We start from the raw sequence: 16981 nt of genomic DNA on the forward strand, positions 1-16981 counted from the left end.
GAGCGGGGATGGGGGGAAGGGGAGAGAGACACGGGGCATGAGCGGGGGTGGGGGAAGGGGAGAGAGACATGGGGCCTGAGCGGAGGGTGGGGGGAAGGGGAGAGAGACACGGAGCATGAGCGGGGTGTGGGGGAGAAGGGGAGAGAGACACGGGGCATGAGCGGGGGGTGAGGGGAACAGTAGGGAGACACGGGGCATGAGCAGGGGGTGATGGGGAAGGGGAGAGACACACGGGGCATGAGCGGGGGGTGGAGGGGAAGGGGAGAGACACACGTGGCATGAGCGGGGAGTGGGGGGGAAGGGGAGAGAGACACAGGCTATGAGCAGGGAGTGGGGGGAAGGGGAGAGAGACATGGGGCATGAGCGGGGGGTGAGGGGAAGGGGAGAAGGGGAGAGAGACATGGGGCATTTGTGGGGGGGAGGGGAGAGACACAGGGTATGAGCGTGGGGGTGGGGGGAAAGGAGGGAGACACGGGGCATGAGCGGGGCTGGAGGGAAGGGGAGAGAGATTTGGGGCATGAGCGGGGGTGGGGGGAAGGGGAGAGAGACACGGGGCATGAGGGGGGGGTGGGGGGGAAGGGTAGAGACACACGGGGCATGAGCGGGTGTGGGGGGAAGGGGAGAGACACATGGGGCATGAGCGGGGTGTGGGGGAGAAGGGGAGAGAGACACGGGGCATGAGCGGGGGGTGGGAGGAACAGTAGGGAGACACGTGGGATGAGCAGGGGGTGGGGGGAAGGGAAGAGACACACGGGGCATGAGCGGGGAGTGGGGGGAAGGGGAGAGAGACACAGGGCATGAGCAGGGTGTGGGTGGAAGGTGGAGAGACACGGGGCATGAGCGGGGGGTGAGGGGAAGGGGAGAGAGACATGGGGCATGAGCGGGGGGTGGGGGGAAGGGGAGAGAGACACGGGGCATGAGTGGGGGTGGGGGAAGGGGAGAGAGACACGGGGCATGAGCGGGGGGTGGGGGAAGGGGAGAGAGACACGGGGCATGAGCGGGTGGTGGGGGGGAAGGGGAGAGAGACATGGGCATGAGTGGGGGGTGGGGGGGAAGGGGAGAGAGACATGGGCATGAGCGGTGGGAGGGGGGTAACAGGGGAGACAGGGCATGGGTGGGGGTAACACAAGGGAGACCCAGGGCATTAGCGGGGGGTGGGGGGGTAACACGAGGGAGACACGGGGCATGAGCAGGGGGTGGGGGTAAAACAAGGGAGACACGGGGCATGAGCTGGGGGTGGGGGTAAAACAAGGGAGACATGGGGCATGAGCAGGGGGATAGGGAGACACGGGACATGAGCATGGGGTGGGGTGAAGTGGAGAGAGACACGGGGCATGAGCGGGGGGGTGGGGGGAAGGGGACAGACACACGGGGCATGAGCGGGGGGTGGGGGAAAGGAGGGAGACAAGGAGCATGAGCGGTGGTGGGGGGAAAGGGGGGAGACACACGGGGCATGAGCAGGGGGGTGGGGGGAAGCGGAGAGAGACACGGGGCATGAGCGGAGGGTGGGGGGGAAGGGGATAGACACACGGGGCATGAGCGTGGGGTGGGGGAAGGAGAGAGACACACGGGACATGAGCAGGGGGTTGGGGGAAAGGAGGGAGACATGGGGCATGAGCATGGGGATGTGGGAAGGGGAGAGACACACGGGGCGTGAGCGGGGGGTGCGGGGAAGAGGAGAGAGACACAGGGCATGAGCGGGGGGAGGGGAGAGACACACGGGGCATGAGCGGGGGTGGGGGAAGGTGAGAGAGACACGGGGCATGAGCGGGGGATGGGGGAACAGTAGGGAAACACGGGGTATGAGCGGGGGTGGTGGGGAAGGGGAGAGACACATGGGGCATGAGCGGGGGGTGGGGGAGAAGGGGTGAGACACACGGGGCATGACCGGGGAGTGGGGCGGAAGGGGAGAGACACACGGAGCATGAGCGGGGGTTAGGGGGAAGGGGAGAGACACACGGGGCATGAGCGAGGGGTGGGGGAACAGTAGGGAGACACAGGGTATGAGCGGGGGTGGGGGGAAGGGGAGAGACACACAGGGCATGAGCGGGAGGTGGGGGGAACAGTAGGGAGACACGGGGCATGAGCGGGGGGTGGGGGGAAGGGGAGAGACACACGGGGCATGAGCAGGGGATGGGGACAGGGAGAGACACACGGGGCATCAGCGGGGTGGGGGGAAGAGGAGAGAGTCACGGGGCATGAGCGGGTGTTGGGGGGAGGGGAGAGAGACACAGGGCATGATCGGGGGGCAGGGGGGAAGGGGAGAGCAACACGGGGCATGAGCGGGGGTGGGGAGTGGGGGTAAGGGGAGAGAGACATGGGGCATGAGCGGGGGGTGGGGGGAACAGTAGGGAGACACAGGGCATGAGCGGGGGGTGGGGGGAAGGGGAGAGACACACGGGGCATGAGCGGGGGGTGTGGGAAGGGGAGAGATACACAGGTCATGAGTGGGGGGTGGGGGGAAGGGGAGAGAGTCACGGGGCATGAGCGGGGGTTGGGGGAGGGGAGAGAGACACGGAGCATGAGCGGGGGGTAGGGGGGAAGGTAGGGAGACACGGGGCATGAGCGGGGGGTGGGGGGAAGGGGAGAGACACACGGGGCATGAGTGGGTTATAGGGAGGAAGGGGAGAGAGACACGGGGCATGAGCGGGTGTGGGGGGAAGGGGAGAGAGACACGGGGCATATGTGGGGGGTGGGGGGAAGGGGAGAGAGACACGGGGCATGAGCGGGGGGTGGGGGGAAGGGGAGAGAGACACGGGGCATGAGCAGGGGGTGGGGGAAGGGGTGAGACACACAGGGCTTGAGCAGGGGGTGGGGGAAGGGGAGAGACACCCAGGGCATGAGCGGGGGAATGGGAGAGACACACAGGGAATGAGCGGGGGGTTGGGGGGAAGGGGAGAGAGACACGGGGCATGAGCGGGGGGTGGGGGAATAGAGCACACACGGGGCCTGAGCGGGGTGGAGGGGAAGGAGAGAGTCAAGGGGCATGAGTGGGGGTTGGGGGGGAAGGGGAGAGACACACGGGGCATGAGCGGGGGTGGGGGGAAGGGGAGAGACACACGGGGCATGAGCGAGGGGTGGGGGGAACAGTAGGGAGACACGGGGTATGATGGGGTGGGGGAAAGGGAGAGACACACGGGTGAGCGGGGGGTGGGGGGAGGGGAGAGACACATGGGCATGAGCGGGGGTGGGGGGAAGGGGAGAGAGTCACAGGGCATGAGCAGGGGGTGGGGGTGAAGGGGAGAGAGACACGGGGCATGAGTGGGGGTAGGGGGGAAGGGGAGAGACACATGGGGCATGAGCGGGGGGTGGGAGGAAGGGGAGAGAGACACGGGACATGAGCGGGGGGCTAGGGGGGAAGGGGAGAGAGACACTGGGCATGAGCGGGGGGTGGGGGGAAGGGGAGAGAGACACAGGGCATGAGCAGGGGTTGGGGGGGAAGGGGTGAGACACACAGGGCATGAGCAGGGGGTTGGGGCAAGTGGAGAGACACATGGGGCATGAGCGGAGGTGGAAGGGGAGAGACACACAGGGAATGAGCGGGGGTTGGGGGGAAGGGGAGAGAGACACGGGGCATGAGCGGGGGGTGGGGGGAAGGGGAGAGAGACACGGGGCATGAGCAGGGGGTGGGGGGGAAGGGGTGAGACACACGGGGCATGAGCAGGGGCTTGGGGCAAGGGGAGAGACACATGGGGCATGAGCGGAGGGGGAAAGGGAGAGACACACAGGGAATGAGCGGGGGTTGGGGGGAAGGGGAGAGAGACGCGGGGCATGAGCGGGGGGTGGGGGGAAGGGGAGAGAGACACGGGGCATGAGCGGGGGGTGGGGGGAAAGGAGAGAGACACACGGGACATGAGCAGGGGGTGGGGGCAAGGGGAGAGAGACACGGGGCATGAGCGGGGGGTTGGGGGAACAGTAGGGAGACTCGGGGTATGAGTGGGGGGTGGGGGGGAAGGGAAGAGACACACGGGGCATGGGCGGGGGGTGGGGAAGTGGAGAGACACACAGGGCATGAGCGGGGGGTGTGGGGGAAGGGGAAAGACACATGGGGCATGAGCGGGTGGTGGGAGGAAGGGGAGAGAGTCACGGGGCATGAGCGGGGGGTGGGGGGAAGGGGAGAGAGACATGGGGCATGAGCGGGGGGTAGGGAGAAGGGGAGAGACACACGGGGCATGAGCGGGGGGGGGAAGGGGAGAGACACACGGGGCATGAGCGGGGGGTGGGAAGAAGGGGAGAGAGACACGGGGCATGAGCGGGGGGAAGGGGAGAGAGACACAGGGCATGAGCGGGGGGTGGGGGGAAAGGAGGGAGACACACGGGACATGAGCAGGGGGTGGGGGCAAGGGGAGAGAGACACGGGGCATGAGCGGGGGTGAGGGGGAAGGGGAGAGACACATGGAGCATGAGCGGGGGTGTGGGGAAAGGAGGGAGACACATGGGCATGAGCGGGGGGTGGGGGGAACAGTAGGGAGACACGGGGCATGAGTTGGGGGTGGGGGAAGTGGAGAGACACACAGGGCATGAGCAGGGGGTGTGGGGGAAGGGGAGAGACACATGGGGCATGAGCGGGTGGTGGGAGGAAGGGGAGAGAGTCACGGGGCATGAGCGGGGGGTGGGGGGAAGGGGAGAGAGGCATGGGGCATGAGCGGGGGTAGGGAGAAGGGGAGAGACACACGGGGCATGAGCGGGGGTGGGTTAAGGGGAGAGACACACGGGGCATGAGCGGGGGGTGGGGAGAAGGGGAGAGAGACACGGGGCATGAGCGGGGGGTGGGGGGAAGGGGAGAGAGACACAGGGCATGAGCGGGGGGTGGGGGGAAAGGAGGGAGACACAGGGGACATGAGCAGGGGGTGGGGGCAAGGGGAGAGAGACACGGGGCATGAGCGGGGGTGAGGGGGAAGGGGAGAGACACACGGAGCATGAGCGGGGGTGTGGGGAAAGGAGGGAGACACATGGGCATGAGCGGGGGTGGGGGGAACAGTAGGGAGACACGGGGCATGAGTTGGGGGTTGTGGGGGGAGGAGGGAGACACGGGACATGAGAGGGGGAACGGGAAAGAAAAACAGAGCATGAGCTGGGGATGGGAGGAACAAACGGAGAATGAGCGAGGGCGGGGAACATGGGAGAGACACGAGGGCCTGTGCCTCACTGCCTTTTCATGGCCGCAGCCCACATCTAGACTGTGCAGGCAGCAGATCCCTCTCTGATAAACAAAGATGGCAGGCGTCTCTGAAAATAGACGCACTGCACGCTTCATGGCACGGATTTTCACCAAATTTGCAAAAGCACGCTTTCAGCACCAAGCCGCTGCTCCTGCACCAAATTTGGTGAAAATCCGTCCAGTGGTTTGGGCTGTAGGCGCGAGCAAAAACTTTTTCCCATTCAGTCTATGGGAAAAAAAAGGATGCAGTTGCGTCCATGTAGTTATGGTTAAGTAGGTGTTTCCATAAGAATAGCACTTTTTGGGTGGCTTATAACTTCGCTCCCTCTGGACGAATCCTCACCAAACTTTGCAAAAAAGTATATGGCCCACTCTGAATGAGCAGGGGGTGGGGGGGAGGGGAGAGACACACGGGGCATGAGCGGGGGGTGGGGGGAAGGGGAGAGAGTCACGGGGCATGAGCGAAGGTGGGGGGGAAGGGGAGAGACATACAGGGCATGAGCGAGGGGTTGTGGGGAAGGGGAGAGAGACACAGGGCATGAACGGGGGAAGGGGAGAGACACACGGGACATGAGCGGGGGGTGTGGGGGAAGGGATGAGACACACGGGGCATGAGCAGGGGGTGGAGGAAGGGGAGAGACACATGGGGCATGAGCGGGGGGCAAGGGGAGAGACACACGGGGAATGAGCGGGGGAAGGGGAGAGAGACACGGGGCATGAGCGGGGGGTGGGGGGAACAGTATGGAGACTCAGGGTATCAGTGGGGGTGGGGGGAAGGGGAGAGACACACGGGGAATGAGCGGGGGTTGGGGGGAAGGGGAGAGACATACGGGGAATGAGCGGGGGTTGGGGGGAAGGGGAGAGACACATGGGGCATGAGCGGATGGTGGGAGGAAGGGGAGAGAGTCACGGGGCATGAGCGGGGGGTGGGGGAAGGGGAGAGAGGCATGGGGCATGAGCGGGGGTAGGGAGAAGGGGAGAGACTCACGGGGCATGAGCAGGGGTGGGGGAAGGGGAGAGACACACGGGGCATGAGCGGGGGGTGGGGAGAAGGGGAGAGAGACACGGGGCATGAGCGGGGGGTGGGGGGAAGGGGAGAGAGACACAGGGCATGAGCGGGGGGTGGGGGGAAAGGAGGGAGACACACGGGACATGAGCAGGGGGTGGGGGCAAGGGGAGAGAGACACGGGGCATGAGCGGGGGTGAGGGGGGAGGGGAGAGACACACGGAGCATGAGCGGGGGTGTGGGGAAAGGAGGGAGACACATGGGCATGAGCGGGGGGTGGGGGGAACAGTAGAGAGACACGGGGCATGAGTTGGGGGTTGTGGGGGGAGGAGGGAGACACAGGACATGAGAGGGGGGAACGGGAAAGAAAAACGGAGCATGAGCTGGGGATGGGAGGAACAAACGGAGAATGAGCGAGGGCGGGGAACATGGGAGAGACACGAGGGCCTGTGCCTCACTGCCTTTTCATGGCCGCAGCCCACATCTAGACTGTGCAGGCAGCAGATCCCTCTCTGATAAACAAAGATGGCAGGTGTCTCTGAAAATAGACGCACTGCACGCTTCATGGCACGGATTTTCACCAAATTTGCAAAAGCACGCTTTCAGGACCAAGCCGCTGCTCCTGCACCAAATTTGGTGAAAATCCATCCAGTGGTTTGGGCTGTAGGCGCGAGCAAAAACTTTTTCCCATTCAGTCTATGGGAAAAAAAAGGATGCAGTAGCGTCCATGTAGTTATGGTTAAGTAGGTGTTTCCATAAGAATAGCACTTTTTGGGTGGCTTATAACTTCGCTCCCTCTGGACGAATCCTCACCAAACTTTGCAAAAAAGTATATGGCCCACTCTGAATGAGCAGGGGGTGGGGGGGAGGGGAGAGACACACGGGGCATGAGCGGGGGGTGGGGGAAGGGGAGAGAGTCACGGGGCATGAGCGGGGGTGGGGGGGAAGGGGAGAGACATACGGGGCATGAGCGAGGGGTTGTGGGGAAGGGGAGAGAGACACAGGGCATGAACGGGGGAAGGGGAGAGACACACGGGACATGAGCGGGGGTGTGGGGGAAGGGATGAGACACACGGGGCATGAGCAGGGGGTGGGGGAAGGGGAGAGACACATGGGGCATGAGCGGGGGGCAAGGGGAGAGACACACGGGGAATGAGCGGGGGAAGGGGAGAGAGACACGGGGCATGAGCGGGGGCGGGGGGAACAGTATGGAGACTCAGGGTATCAGCGGGGGTGGGGGGAAGGGGAGAGACACACGGGGCAAGGGCGGGGGAAGGGGAGAGACACACGGGACATGAGCGAGGGGTGTGGGGGAAGGGGAGAGACACATGGGGAATGAGCGGGGGTTGGGGGGAAGGGGAGAGAGACACGGGGCATGAGCGGAAGGTGGGGGAACAGTAGGGAGACACGGGGTATGAGCGGGGGGTGGGGGGAAGGGGAGAGACAGACTGGGCATGGGCGGGGGGTGGGGGGAAGGGGAGACAGACGGGGCATGAGTGAGGGGTGTGGGGGGAGGAGGGAGACACGGGACATGAGAGGGGGGAACGGGAAAGAAAAACAGAGCATGAGCGGGGGATGGGAGGAACAAACAGAGAATCAGCGAGGGTTGGGAACATGGGAGAGACACGAGGGCCTGTGCCTCACCGCCTTTTCATGGTCGCAGTTCACATCTACACTGTGCAGGCAGCAGATCCCTCTCCGATAAACAAAGATGGCGGGCGTCTCTGAAAATAGACGCACTGCACGCTTCATGGCAGCCAATAGAAAAGCACGTCAGATGTCCGCGGACATCACGCAAGCTGCTTGCCCAATCACTGTACTGTCCGCGGAGCGAACAGAGAAGTGTGTCCGCGAAGCGAACACAGATATCACTAATTTTTTCTGACCTACTTTTTGGTCATTCAATAAAAAACTACTGGACGGAATTTCACCAAATTTGCAAAAGCACGCTTTCGGGACCAAGCCGCTGCTCCTGCACCAAATTTGGTGAAAATCCGTCCAGCGGTTTGGGCTGTAGGCGCGAGCAAACATTTTTTTCCATTCAGTCTATGGGAAAAAAAAGGATGCGGTAGCATCCATGTAGTTATGGTTAAGTTGGTGTTTCCATAGGAAGATCACTTTTTTGGGTGGCTTATAACTTCGCTCCCTCTGGACGAATCCTCACCAAACTTTGCAAGAAAAGTATATGGCCCACTCTGATTTTTTTTTTTTGCAAAGTTTGTAGAGGTTTGGTCCAGGGGATGCAAAGTTATAGGGGGGGTCCCAAAACGTTTGTTTTTTTCCCATAGACATAATGGGAAAAAACTTTGCGCACGGCTACAGCCCGAACCGCTGGACATATTTACACCAAATTTGCGGCAGTAGCGGCGGCTTGGTCCAGAAAGCGTGCTTTTGCAAATTTGGTGTAAATCTGTCCAGTAGTTATTTTAAAAATGACCAAAATGTAAGGCAAAATAATGTGTGATATCTGTGTTCGCTTTGCAGATGGACTTCCCTGTTCGCTCCGCGGATAGCACCCCGATTGGCCCATGGGCTTGCGTTATGTCCGCGGACATGCGACGTGTTCGCTGATTGGACGGCGTGGGGCGTGGAGCGCGTCAGATTTTCTGTGGCGCCCGCCATCTTGTATTCGCCGTCGACCGCGTACAGCGCGGTGAAACTTGGATTAAAAATTGTATTTAGTGGAGTGTGTTGGTGTGTAAGAGTGTTTGGGGAGGGTGGGGGAGTATGAGATAGGTTCAATGTTTTGTTTTTTTATGTGATATACACTTTTGTTGTGTTTGATTTGTCTGCGGAGAACACGGCTGTTCTGACATTTTGTAAATAAACTAAATGGTGGGGTGTTCAGAGGACAGAGTATGTGTCCTTTATGTTCGCAAGGAAGGTAAAATTGAGCTAAAAACACTTGCAGTGTATTTAAATGTTCCTAAATACACAAACTGGGAGTGTCCTGAGGACACTGTCCGTATTGTAATCTGTCAAGTTGAATGTGTTCTAAGAACACTCGCAGTGTCCCCAAATGGTTGCAATTACACAAAATGGGGGTGTTCTGAGAACGTTGTTTGTATTGTTCGTTGTCAGGTTGAAAGTGTTCTACGAACCCTCCTTTTGTCCGCTGATAGTACAATTTCCTATGGGCCTCACCCGACTTTTTGTCCACTAAAGAAACGATAAATCAGGCTGGTGTGCGCCGACATTATGTGATACTATTTCATGTGTGACACTATTTCATCATGTGACACTAAATCATATTTCCCGCCCCTAAGCCTGACATTATGAAAGCATTCCTATTCCCCGCCTCTCTCCGTGACTTTTCAGGGTGCGCCATCAAACACGCCCATTCGTCTCCAGTCCTACGTGACTTTACACAGAACCCAGAAGACAACACACATTATGTCACAACACAGCGCGCCACAATTCGGAATATGAAACTGTGATTTAAAAGCAAACAGCAAGATTGTACATTTTTTAAAGTACATTTATTTGACATCAAATGTTTAGAGAATATTCAGCGATTTGCATTTGTCTTTGTTGTCGATCCGCAAAAGTTCATGTTGAGCCACGCGATGTTCCTTTGCGGTACAGAGGGTGTTAGATCAGCTTAGAACACAGTGCGCCACAATTCGGAATATGAAACTGTGGTTTAAAAGTAAACAGCAGGATTGTACATTTGGTAAAGTACATTTATTTCACATGAAATGTTTAGTGAATATTCAGCGATTTGCAATTGTCTCTGCTGTCGATCGCAAAAGTTTATTTTGAGCCATGCGCTGTTCCTTTGCGGTAGATAGGCTGTTGGTTTATGATAAAAGCAGTAAATGGTCGCACTGAAAATCGGAAGGTTGCTCCAACAACGAGGCATTAGACCACCATAATGGTTGGTATGTTGCTTCTAGCCGCTAGTACTCCATAAGGGCATATTGGTCCTTGGCGATTGTCCCATAAAATGGTGAGGGTCATGAAGTTGCTTACATGGAGCTGCACCTGACAGTTTAAAAATCCATCAGATGGAGTCTGAAAATCGTGACATTGGCAAAATGGGGCAACATACCTGTTTTAAAAAACATAAATTAGTCTCACCAGCCGATCTTTATTAAAAATGTTCATTTTATTTATTAGGGCGTGAAACTATTTGCTAGCGAAGATAGTGCAACGGAGTATGTTAATAATAAAATAATAATATTTTCACATTTATATAGTGCTAAGAACCGTCAGGTATCTCAGCGCTGCTTATTATTACCCACGGTGTGTGGTGCTCATTTATTGACCACGGACGGATGAAAGGCTGAGTTTGGCCATGCCGGGATTCGAACCTGCGTTAGCAAGCTGTGCACAGATGTCAAAGCGAGCGCTCTACTCGCTGTGTCACTTGACCGGCTACAGTGAAGTGGCACAGCGAGTAGCGCGCTTGACCGGCTACAGACAGGTTAAATTATTTCTATTAACCCACCCTGTGTCGTCTGCCTTTTTCAGAGCCCTCTAAACGACAGGAGATCAATTCGGCGGTGATAGTGCGCGGTAGAAAACAATATGCCACATTGAACGAACAAGTACAACTTGACCGGGCTTTAATGCCACGCTATTGTTATTATATTCCGGTATAAAATAATCTAAAGGGTTACTTACATTATAATTGCATTTTCCATTGTCCAAGTGTAGTGCAGTCCCAAAATACGACTCCGCGTGTGCCAACGATCTTTCTCAAAGTGATATAATATACAAAAGTGGTTTCGTTTCAGAAATTTCATCTTTATCGTGTCTTACGTTTTTGCTACACTTCTTCAAAAGAAGTCTTTCAGCACAATCTCTGTCAAGGTAAAAAAAAAATAGAACCTTATACTGGGAATCGTGGGCATCTCCGGGCTGCGAGAAAAAAATGGAAGCAGCTGACCTTCACTGTGAATGAGAATAAATGCTTACTTTGCAACATTCTGTGTAAAGCCATCTGTGAGAACTTGCTGTTTACATTACATCTTTGTATATTGTTTGCGTGCTAATAAAAAAAGTTTGTCTAAGGGACGTTATGGTTCCAATTAAAGCCGAAAAACCCCTGAAATTCGCCAGTTATGGTAAGCTAAGCAACCATAACTCACGCCACCACCGTACACTGCTAAGACTAACACCCAGGACATCAAAGATGACGTCGCAAATGTCATTGATGACATCACTGATGACATCACATGTTCATTTACTTTTTATGAAATTTGTGAAAAACTAGGGATTTTTATTATAATGTAGCGAAAAAAGTGTCAAGGATCATTGCAATAAATATCATACCGTAATTAGTGCTTTGAACGATGCATTGATATAAATAGCATTGTATTATGGGTTCTATCTAGTATACTGAGCTACTAATGGAGAAACATAGCATTGTGTGCAGCGTACAAGATGAAAGTATAATATTTGTAATGTTAATATGTTGAATAATGAAATGATAATTGTCCAGAAATGTTCTAAAATAATCAAAATGGGGGTGTTCTGAGGACGTTCTTTGTATTGTGTGACTGCTTAGCTGTATGCAATAAGGGAATGGCACAGAGAGTAAAGTGGAAATGGTAGAAGGGGTGTCGAAGAGTTATGCGTTCCGCGGACACCGCGGACACCGCAGCAGTCCGTGGACAGGGCGTGCTACATCCGGGTTTTTCCAGCAAATCCAACATGGAAAGAAGACTGTACGGATTAGCCAATCAGATGTCGAGGTTGTGGATTTGTGTTGAAAGAGACTGTGTGTGGTGAAGATAGCAGAATTAGAGAATGTCAGGCTGTTGGTGCTTGGAGATATGTTTGTGCATGGTTTACAACAGTACGCTCGATGCAGGCATGTTGAAAAGAACTTTGATGTGAAAGGAGTGGAGGTGGTGTGGAGCAATGTGCCTGATTGCCATGTACAGGGAATTGTACAAGTTTGTGAGGATATGGCCACGATGAACAGTCCGCATGTGGTAGTTTTGCACTATGGTGCTTTCCAATTTGGCAACGTCAGTGCCCCTACTTTGTTGGCTGATTTGGAACGCTTGGTTGAAGCCGTAATGAAGATCCTTCCAAATGCGAAAGTAATTTTTTCTGGATTACTACCTAGGGCAATATGGGACAATAGTTCTGTTTTTTATCCTCAGCAAAACATTGCTAGGTGTGTCATCAACCGAGGCATGTGTGCCTTCATGCTTAGAGCTGGTATGTTCTTCTGTAATAATGAGAATATTGATGCCAGTAATACTGTTATTTTTAAAGAAGATGGCATTCCTTTATCTTTTACGGGAAATGCCTTTCTATTTTGGAATGTAAGGGTTGCTTTGGAGAAGGTTATGTGAAGATTTTAGGAGTAAAGTAAGAAAAAAACCAAGAAAAAAAATACAAAATAACAGGTGTCTGTCAAGCATGTGTAAAAAAAACAAAAAAAAACAGCTCTTTTCAGAGCCAACTTCAAAAGGGAAATGGGGCACACTATTTAAATTTACATTCACCACGCTCAGATTCTCGATATGTCCGCGGACATGACGGTAGTCCGCGGACATCAAAATCACTGCGTGGGGGTTCAGTATGTTCTATGTTACATGTATATGAAGTCAGGGATATTATGGTTAAGTTGTGCTACTAAAAACCTATGAAATTCAGTGAAAAAACGTTGCTAAAGGGACGTTATGGTTAAGTTGCGCTATGAAAAACCTATGAAATTCAGTGAAAAAACTTTGTTAAAGGGACGTTATGGTTAAGTTTCGCTACTAAAAACCTATGAAATTCAGTGAAAAAACTTTGTTAAAGGGACGTTGTGGTTAAGTTTCGCTACTAAAAACCTATGAAATTCAGTGAAAAAACTTTGTTAAAGGGACGTTATGGTTCAAAGTAAAACCGAAAAACCCCCTGAAATTAGGCAGTTATGGTAAGATAAGCAACCATAACTCGCGCCACCGTGCACTGCTAACACTAACACCGAGGACATCAAAGATGACATCACAAATGTGTTTCAGGCTTCTTTCTTCACCTTTGTAAATATATCATATGATGTGCCTGCAACCTAAGGAAAGCAGTGTAAGAACATATGAGGAAGGGAAGATCTACAAACATAGTGGGGGTAATTCATAGAAGTTGCGCCAGCCGCGTGCGCCAAAACTCATTTAAGCGCACATCAAATTCATGGATACTAACATCCATAACCAGCCGTGGCGCAGAGTGGCACAGCGACCCTGCAGCAGCGCCAGTTATGCACCCAACCCTGCCCAGTGCACAAAAAACATCACACAAATCCCCTACATGGAGCAAAGGCCAGTGGTCCAACATACAGCCCCCCAACCACGAAAATGCATGTAAAACTCCCTGCGCACCCTTCGGAATATGCGTACCCTACTCACGCTAGCGAAATCGTGTGAGAAAGTCCACGTGCACCCCTGGAATACACGTACCCCGCTCGTGCTAGCGAAATCGCGTGTGAAAGTCCACACGCACCCCCGGAATACACGTAGGCCAGCAAAATCACGTGTGAAAGTCCACCAGCAGGCCCCGACACATGGCCCACCAACAACATGTCCCAAGAAAACAGACCCATGGCCCTAATGCCAACCAAAATCCCCCTTGCACCAAAAACAGCACACAAATCCCCTACATGGAGCAAAGGCCAGTGGACCAACATACAGCCCCCAACCATGAAAATGCATGTAAAACTCCCCATGCAGCCCTCGGAATATGTGTACCCGGCTCGCACTAGCAAAATTGCGTGTGAAAGTCCACGCGCACCCCTGGAATACACGTAGGCCAGCAAAATCATGTGTGAAAGTCCACGCGCACCCCTCAGAATACATGTACCCTGCTCACGCTAGCAAATTCGCATGTGAAAGTCCACTCGCTCCCCCGGAATAAACGTCGGCCAGCGAAATCGCGTGTGAAAGTACACCAGCAGGCCCCGACACATGGCCCACCAAACAACATGCCCCAAAAAACAGACCCATGGCCCTAATGCCAACCGAAATTCCCCTTGCCCCCAGTACAAGCATGCAACCATCCACTGCACCCACTCCCAAATTACCCATGCCATGACATTCTTAAAAGAACCACCATGCCCATGCATAAATGCACAACAGAGCCACACGGTGGCAACACATGACTGAGGCAATGTTCATTGAGACATGCACAAAAACAATGACAGTACACAACACCAATCATAAAGTTAGAATAAATGTATTAAACACATAATGAAATAACATGAAGAAAATCAAACTTGAAAATTAATAAACATTGACAGACATTACCAAAAAAAACAGAAAATCCAATGAAAACCAAAAATCCACTGCATGAAAAAAGAAAAGTGGTCCATCGCCAATGTCAACATGAAAAAAATAATTAAAAAAAAAATAAAACCATTGATCCATGGAAAATGTCAAAAAAGAAAGTATGTACAAGTCTTCAACTATATACAATGCATGTCCAAATGGTCCATGATCCCCAAAACAAATGAAAACTACCAAAAACTTCTATGAATAAAAAACTATATACATGAAGTGGAGCAAAGTCCATTAACTCCAAAAAAAAGAAAAAACAAAGCAAACCTAACACTAAAGAACTATGTACAAAGGCGGCGGGCAAGTCCAATGGCTCATTTGTTGATGTTCCGGGCCAGGGCATCATCGAACTCCACGTCGATGTCCCGGAGGCGGACCTCTTCCCTGGCCTCGAGGTCTCGCAGGGATGCAGTCATGGCATCCTCCAACTCCCTGCGAGTTGCCTCGAGGCACTTAGCCCATCTCAATCTGCGCATGGAGTTCTCCGCCCTGACCATAGTGAGCTGTGTCATCTCCGCCCGCCGCCGCTCCGCATCTATCCGCTGGTCCAACCACTGCCACATGGAAGATACTCCCAATCCAGGGTCCTTCTGCTCTCCGGCCGATTCCTGACACTATGATGTTGAAGGCCCCGAGCCATCATCGCTCCCACCCTCAGCCTGCTGCTGCTGTGCTTGTGCCCTGCTTGTCAATGCCTGCACGTCCTCCTCTTGCTGGGGTCCAGTTGTTGGGGTGGCCCCCCCTGCTGGACCTCTGACTCCCGACTGTGGCAGGGATGTGTCCTCCACCAGCCTGGCCTCTGGGTCAGGGGCAGCTCCACAGGGTGCCCAGGTGATACTTGGGCAGGAAGTTGGCACAGAGGACGACTGGTACGTAGGGGTTTCAGTTGAGGAGGGGGTTGCTAGAAGATCCAGCACACAGAGGAACCCAGCGCTGGTGATCTGTCCTAGTAGGATGATGTGGTGAATGCAGTATTCGAAATGACGTGCATTGTCCACACGAGAACTCTGCACGTCATCCCGAATACCCCATTGAAGCATCGCCACCCCAGCTTGGACATGCTCAATCCGGTCAGGGATTGCCACATCCGCAGGGAGAGGAAGGCCAGTTGTTGTTCACGCATCACCTCCCTGAAAATGGGTCTGGATGAAGGCATCCCTGCTGGTGCGGGATGATGCAGTCACAGGATTGGGGACAGGATTACACACAGGCACCTCCGCGGCGGCCTGTGCTCCCTCAAATGCTAGTGGTGCAGTCCTGCCCTTGGACTGCACCACTAGCACCAGTAGAATGCCCCCCTCCAGGCCATGTGCGTGGGCCTTCCACAGCCTCCTCCTCAACCAAACTCCCCACCAACCTGGATAACTCCATGCCATCTTCCTCCATAGGCCCCTGTGGGAGCTCAGCTGCCCCTACTGATGCTGAGGAGTCCACCTCCAACCTCCGCCTCTTGGACCTTCCCTCGGCAGCTGCGGCCATGGACGCGGCACCAGACTCCTCACTCCCACAAGAGATGACAACGTGGGAGGAGAGCTGGGTCTTGTGTCTCTGGCTGGCAGTGGGATCCCTGCCTCTGTGTTTTCCACAGCACTGTCTCCGCCCTCTTCATCAGTCGACGCTGCAGACAGGGAGAGACAGAACACAGGCATCAGGGCACTGTACAATGGTCGGATACACACATGACAGTTGCACATGAGTGGCAGTGTCAAAATTCACAGATGGCAACACACTCCCCAACACACATATCATTTGAACCCACACATTTGCACAAATTGACTTGAATCGTGCAGCAGGCAGCAGCATCCATACACACACACCAGCATGAACACCTGAAAGTTGGCATGATGTCACAAGCAACATGGGGAGTTCCGAACACATGCACACACGCCAACAGACAGACATGCATCTGTACATCTCCACTACCTGTCACAGTGCAATCATCAGCAACTATGTCACATCTGCCAATCGGGTTCCTACATGTCCGTGTCACATGCATCCATGTTGTATCACTGTCGCACACATGCAACCCACACATGCACACGTATGCCGTGTAGATACATGAAGGTGGAACCAGCATCCATGTGTCACACCCCAACCATGCCATAGTACATACACAGAAATACCAACATGTGTGCATCTCCACATGCATGCTTTGGAACACATACACCATTGATGTGCATCACTCATGTTTGTTTGTTTGTTTGTTTATTTATTTGTTTGGTAATGCGCACCAAACCATTAGGTAGACGGGGCAACAGAAACAAGAAATCTTAAAACTTAGTTACATTGCAAAGGTAGCAATACATAGAGCAGTGATTGCAATAAGAGCCAGGTACAAGGTAAACGATACATTCAATACAAAGCAGTGGTCTTGGTAGGTCATGGAAGCATTATCTAGAGTGTCAGTAAAAACACGTCTACATATACACTACATGCAAGGTTAACCAAGCTACGGTGTGGTCTGGTGGAAACAAAGGATTGTGTAGGGGCTGGAAAGGTGGAAGTGTAGTTCGTCAGTTAGGTGTCATTAGTGTGTAGCCA

The sequence above is a fragment of the Ambystoma mexicanum genome, chromosome 4q, assembly GCF_040938575.1.
Source record: "Ambystoma mexicanum isolate Mex_15411 chromosome 4q, UKY_AmexF1_1, whole genome shotgun sequence".
In the NCBI taxonomy this organism is placed as follows: Eukaryota; Metazoa; Chordata; class Amphibia; order Caudata; family Ambystomatidae; genus Ambystoma; species Ambystoma mexicanum.